The sequence below is a fragment of the Pinus tabuliformis genome, chromosome 5_1 (genome assembly GCF_031772625.1).
Source record: "Pinus tabuliformis cultivar Carrire ecotype Pingquan chromosome 5_1, CPIR1, whole genome shotgun sequence".
Lineage (NCBI taxonomy): Eukaryota > Viridiplantae > Streptophyta > Pinopsida > Pinales > Pinaceae > Pinus > Pinus tabuliformis.
Genome location: NC_142305.1, coordinates 681259983 through 681267238, shown reverse-complemented (window position 1 = coordinate 681267238; position 7256 = coordinate 681259983).

Sequence of the window (7256 nt, the reverse complement as noted above, 5' to 3'; positions counted from 1 at the left end):
TCTTCAACATCGAAGCTCCTGGGTCCATGAATCTCTTCCTTACTTCCATGAAGATTTATTTCTCCATCTGCATATTGAACTTGATACTCTTTTATCCAGCCTTTCTAAGCCATATATCTTCCATGGGATTTTTACCCTTTTTTCTGTCTTCTTGTGTAGCTATGCCACATTCTGTCACTGTGTCAACAATTGGGTCATCTTCACGTGGTTCAACCCTGATCATCTGCAAGTTCTGCGCAGTCTCTTGATTCTTATTTTCCTACATTTTAGCCATCAAAATAGGAAAATCCTCTATTACATGGTCGAACTGTCTACAATACTTATAGGTAGTGGTAGTGGGGTTCTGATAATTCTGTGAAAAATGTCCAGCCTCACCACAGTTATAACATATAATCTTTCCCTGACCTCGTCCAGTATCCCCACCTCGACCACATCCTCATCCCTGAAATCCTTTGTGGGTTGTAGGTGAATCATGATCTTCCTCAACATGGCCTTTATATTGCATTCTGTGCGTTGCAATTTTCTCTATCATCAAATCATAGTTGCGAAAATTTATTTCTTCATGTCCTACTGATCCGCAGAAGTTACAAAATAACTACGTTTACACCTACACATACCTCTGTAACAAATAAAAGTGGTCAATGAGATGTTCACCTGCAACTCGATAAATATTGCACCAGAGACTCGATCTGGTACTTGGTCCAACACTATGTTCCGACTTCAGAGGATTAGGACCTCCAACAGCCAAATAATCACAATAGAGAGGACATCAGTGCTTATAGTGACCTTCCACTTTACAGCTTATGCACCAAAATTATGTGCACATGTCAGGCCGAACTTCCTTTCCCTTCTTCAAATCTTGTAGCTCCATATGTAAGCTCGCTAACTGGGTCTATAACTACTGAAATCCTATGTTAGTATCATGTACTGGCGATGCTTCGAGCTTCATCGCAATTTCTATTGCCTCAGCTTGCGATGCAATCTTTTGCTACGATAGCGGTAATCTGAGATGCGGTAATAGCACAACTATATAATTGTTGGCTTAATGGGCCCTGACCTAGGTTCATTGTTAATTAGCCAAGAAAATCCCTACACTACTGGCCCTTTTGGCATCAATCCGCGGAGCGCAGACTGAAGTCTCACCCAAAGCAATATGGGGGGATGCAAGAACCAAGTTTCCGCACCCAGAGATGGTAGTGATGTCATTTTATACCCTAAACCTGCCTTCGCGCAGATCGATAAGCCTTTTAGGGATTATCAATATACTTCTCTTATTTGGCTTCTAGACCTTCGCAAAGGTCTACAATCATCCTTCGTGGACCCTAAACAAGTGACTTATCTACTTACGTTCTTATGTAATTACCCTTATCTCTGTATTTACCCAGATTGGATAAGTATCTAATAACTTCAACATGCATTAAGGTATTCTTCATGTAAGTAGATATTATTACTTAGGTTCATATAACAAAGGAAAACATATGGGTTCGTGCATCAATACAACATTAAATCATAAACCCAATATTCTTCATAACATAGTCACATGCATTCATAATAGAACTAAATATATCAACACATGTAGTTCTAGAATAATTCTCTTTATTAATGATTCAGATCTTCATTACAGACTCTAACTATCCTACGCACATAGCTATAGGAGTCTGTGCACTCAGCTGTGGACGTCTACCCTAGGCCTCTGCGCACATAGCTACAAAGACTCTTTCCTACACTAAGACTCTTTGCTCCTAGCTCTTATTGACCCATTACATCAACATCCAGGATCTGAACTGAACTACCTTAAACTCTTCTAAGACCTCCCTTTTTATACAATCTGATGGTCAGCGGACCATGGCTACATCTCCTAAAGCCATCATGACATACATAAATGAAGGGCGGAAACCATTTATGACACTTTACATCTTCACGCTCTGTGACCACAACATGTGGAGACTTTACACCTTTTATACAAAAACTTGGGCTTTCTGCCCCAAAACTTTGGCTTTTAACCCCAAAAATGACCCTAGGGGACACTATCACAACAGGCCCCCAACAAAAATATGGTGACTCGCCCCTGAGTCACTCCACTGGTGTAGAGATATTGTCTCGAAGACCTCACAACTCCACTTGAACTACTGCAACTTTAGTGGTAAATTGTGCCGCCGCCTGCTTAACCTGCTCTACCAGCTACTTCATTGCGGGTCCTCCAATATTTGCCTTGATTTTCTACTGTGTCGATTGCAGGCTAGCCAACTTTCCCTCAATGGTGGTGGTGAGCACATAGGCTTTGTCCAGCCAAGGCCCCAATCTAGCCTTCAACATTGCCTCTCTACGTTGTGCTACATCTGCCTGTTCCTTCAGATCCTTTGCTTCCTGCAACTTTGTCAATATCTGCGTGATAGTGACGGTGCACGTCATCGCTCTGACCTCATCATACTGCAGTTGTAGTTCCCTCACCTCTGTTGCTAACATCTATAGGTTGGGATCTTCCTACATACTGGTAACTACCTCCAGTGACTGCTCGAAGAGCACAATGTAATCTGTTACCGTGGCGTCTACAACAATAATTGCATCCTTGACAACTACCTCACACTCTTCCTTGACCTCTTGTGGAGTCGAAGGCTAGGCTTTCATCTCAAGCTCTGTAATCTTAAGGTTCAGCTCAAACTGAACCTTGGCCAGCTCGGTTTTGGTGTCGCACACACCTGCAGCCAACTTCTGAATCTTGGTTTCCATCACTGCTTCTTCTAGGATCTGCAACTCTGGAATGGTTCTGCATGCTTCAACAACTATTGTCGCAGTGTGCTCATTTTATCCTACACCTTTTTCCATGTGTCAATTGTTGAATTCTTCTCGATGAGCATCTACGCATTATTGACCTTTTTTTCACTGATCACACTCAATGCGCACTGCTCTCGAGCCTGAAGTTCTGCAATCACACCTACTTGTAGGGTGTGAAGGGCTTCACTTGGAAGCATGGCCAAGTTCAACACAATATGCTTTAGTGCATTGATAGTATCCCTGTCAGCTTCCGCTTCTGCAGTCAAAGCTCCATCCGGCAGCACAACGACCCAAGGATCCAAAGAGCGAACCATCTTCGCTTCTTCCGAGGTACCTGGCGCCAAACTAGTTGACATCATGTTGCTTTTCCCTACACTGATATGTAGTTGAGAAGTTTCAATCTGTATCTCACAAAGACCCATTTGAATGGTGAGCAAGGCTTGTTTCTGCTTCTGCTCAAACTACTGCAACAATTCCACAGTCGCATCCTTGACCTTATCACTAATGTCATCTAAGTAACCTTCTATCAAGGTGATCAGGTCTAACGATAATTTACTGGTCTTGGACTTCTTCCGCGGCCCTTCTTTCTCCTGCTCCCGAGTCCTCTTTATCCAGAAGGGAGTGGTCTCCTGATCTCAACCACCCTGCTCAAATTGCTTCTCATTCTCCATCTATGGCAAAGGAGACTTCTAACTCCAGTCAAAGTCACGCTCTTCCTCCTCCTCCTTTTCTTATGCATGCTCCTTAGTGATGCGCTCTGCTTCAACTCTCACTTTTTCCTATACTTCCTTTTTCCATCTTTCAGTCATATGCTACATTTTCAACCAACCCTCCTCCTTCTTTTGCTTTCCTATGGACTTACTAGATCCAATGGACAAATCTGAGGTCGTACGCTATTCTTGTTGCCAACGATCAAGGACTGCTCCTATCGCATCATCCGTCGCAAGGTATGGGAGATCATACCATTTCTGTTCTGGGTCCTTCTGCACCCAGATGGAGATATAGTGGAAGTCCACCTTGAACTTCGAATATCCTAACACTGCTCATAAACAATTGGTGACAATCTTGGCTTGCAGTTGATGGCCATATTGATGCTTATCTCCATCAAAACCCAGAAGACCTTTCTCTCGCGGACCTGCTCAGTGTCCTTCGTGGCCCATAATGAAGCAAACTTTGTTGCTTCTAGAAATTTGTTGCAATTGGAGGAAACTCACTGTCCTCTAGCAACTCCCATGCGACCAACACAATTGGTAAAAAAAATCTTTCTTTGATCCTCCGCTTCTATGTAGTTTGCGAGGAACTCGCTGTAGAGGTAGTGTGCCCAATTGAATTGTACGCCCTCTGTGCACTGGGCTACTAATGAGACTACTGATGCCGACATCTCATCTACGTGACATTTCCGCATTATCTTCCCAGCCAAGATCTAGGTGGCTACCTTGATCGTGGGGTCGGTTATGCCTGAAATAGAATATCTGCATGACTTTTGCACAAGCTTAAACTTGTCCTTCATTCGTTGAGCAAGGTCGCGCTTGCCCACCTTTCCACCAAATGCCTTGGATGGATTTTGTCCTGAGTGGGGTAGCGGGTGATCCTATGGACCAGCATATCAATTATCAGGATTGGCTCCTCCAACCAAAGGCACCCATCATGCACCAGGCATAGCAAATGTTTGATAACTATCAAGTTTATGGGCGCATGGTGGTAATGCAGCACCCATAGCAGGTTTAGCAATCCTGCCTTCTCCACCCCACGAATCCACTTCATCGGCTCCAGCTTGGTGACACTTGAATCCTTATAGAATACCCTCTACATGAAACTATCAGTAGCTAGGTGGGGGAATTGCTCAGTATCCATCAAGTCCTAATTCTCTAACTTTAGATGTGGGACACACACCAAGCACGGACCTTTGAATGTGATCTGATCGGGTTGTAGAGGTGTATTAAGAAGAAATTTTCCCTCATCTGGGTCCTTTGGGACCTTCCCCTTACCCCAGCATGGAGGAATGTCTTACAGTAGCTTTGAGATAGGTTCTACACCCTAAATGTCAATGTCCTCTATGCCTTCATCTACACCCTCGTCAGATTCTAGGCTTACCACCTTTCCTTTCTCCAGGTGGCTAGCATGAGAGCTGATTGAATTACTTGTGTGCATCGCAACTTGAAAAGACTAGGTTGGTGCTTCTGCGCTGTTCTAGGTGACAATCGATCGAGTCGATGGCGGGGTGATGGTCCAGCTGTTACAGGAGAGTCTCATTGTCAGAACTTCAACAAAAATGACTAAGTGTGTGAGCGATCGAAAGATGCATAGGTGATCATACAAACACACACTCACATGACTCGACGACGAAATGACTCAAACCATCCAGACACACGTGTTCAACATGACTGAACGATGGTGCAAGTGACAAGTGCGACACTCGTGATTGACTATTCATTGCTCGATACGATTCTTGCGTGACAGTGAATGTGACTCCATGTGTGATTGTGATAGATGCTTTTATAGCGAACACAACAAGCACATATGAAGCAAAGACTCAGAACATGGTCGCAAGCATGACTTAGACACCAGCATGCAGAAACTTGAATGAAATGATCAAGCAAGGCAGATGCAAGGACTCACACGAGCTCACGGAGTGAACCCAAGTGTGTGCAGTCATCAAGAGAAACTCTCAAGGGAGGCTCTGAAATTGGGTGCAGGCCAAAATTTTGGAGTGTGGTTGTAGCTGCTACAACAGGGTGTCATGATAGCAACTTTAGGAGTGCTACACAAAGCAAACACTCCACATAGTCATCAGGTCATGCATTGTAGGGTGGAAAATTTGATATCCTTAATTTAATTAGGATAGCCTACAAAAATGCAAGGTTTTCTTAGTCAATAAATGGCATTGCATTTTTATTTTGGAATGTGAGCCTATATTTTAGATCCAAACAACATAAGTTATTTAATTATAAATTTCGAATAGCTCTGGAATTAAAAGGAGAATCTCGATTCAAGGCTTCATAAGGAACTTAGTTCCAGACATAACATGCATAATTAATGCCTTTTTCTAAAAATTTAGGTGAAAGAAATATAGAATGTTTGATGGAATTGGTCATTTCCTTCAAGTATGTATTCTTTCATTCTACCACACCATATTTCTAAGGAATATATAAGATTGTACATTAAATATTAATCATTTTTTAAATGAAAATTTGTTAAAAATGATGGGTTACATACTCACCACCAATATTTTTTTTCATCTAAATTTAATGCATTTTCCTCATCATTTCTCCAAAGTTGAATTCAAGTATTGAAAATGCTCAAAGGCATTAGGATTTTTTCAAATAAAACACACCAAAGTATACCTAGAAAAATCATCAATTAAAGTCTCAATGTATATTTAGGTCTGTTGATAGAAGTTAATGGACTAATGAAGTCATCGTGCATTAGTTCCATAATATTTTTATCTCTTTTTACCTTACATATGTCAGAATTCTCTTCAGGATTCTTACCAAGTATGATATCACTAGCAAATACCATGGGAAAATTTAACTTAAGGTAGCCCTGTTTACTGAGTTACTGTAAATTCTGGTAATTTAGATGGACAAACCTATAACACCCTCCTCCCAAATCTACCCAAGAAACCAACAAGTGGGGTTAAACATGTGACGAGAGGCCACTATGATATGATTCGGCCTCCTAAGTCACATTAAGGAAGTGGAATCGACGAAAACACACGATATAGACATCCAAGTTCATCAACAAAACCCTCAGAAGACAAGTCAACCACTCAAGCATCCTGTCCTTGGGTTTCGCTACTATTTTAGGTCTCTTGGGTCATAGTCTCTCTCATGCTATGGGCAAGGGAACAACCAACAACTTAACGTCACTCTCATAGGCCTGCCTACTAGCGACTATGGACCAAAATTGTCAGTGTTATGCCAACGACCACGGGATTTAAGCCACTTTTTTCATGCCCAAAACCTAAAACACTGCCCAAAACTAATCCATCACTTCAAATCAATAAAGTAACATGGAAATGAAAGTACTAAAGAAAATAATTGTACAAGACCTTGACTAGATGCCTACTAGCTATGACAGGCATTTCGTCAAACATATCATCGACATGTAATCTACAGGTGCAAATAACAGAGTTAAATGTAGGGATCTCATACTTATCTGAGAATATTTATGAACCATTTTTCCCCTATGCCATTTGATGCATTATCATCTATTAGGTCATAGACACATTATCCATTCACATACAAGTAAAAGCATGCTGAAAGCCATACATAGTTGTTAGTTGTTGTCATAAAATGTTCATATAGCCAACATAATTGGGACAAAAATACAATAAACATGACAACCATCAAATCCATAAATACATCAGTACCTTTACACATCGAAATCAAGGGAAAGTATTTCTCATTAATGAATGCAATGAACCAACTAGAGATGGGACTACCACATTCCAACCAATCATAAAATGGCTGAGCAAAATA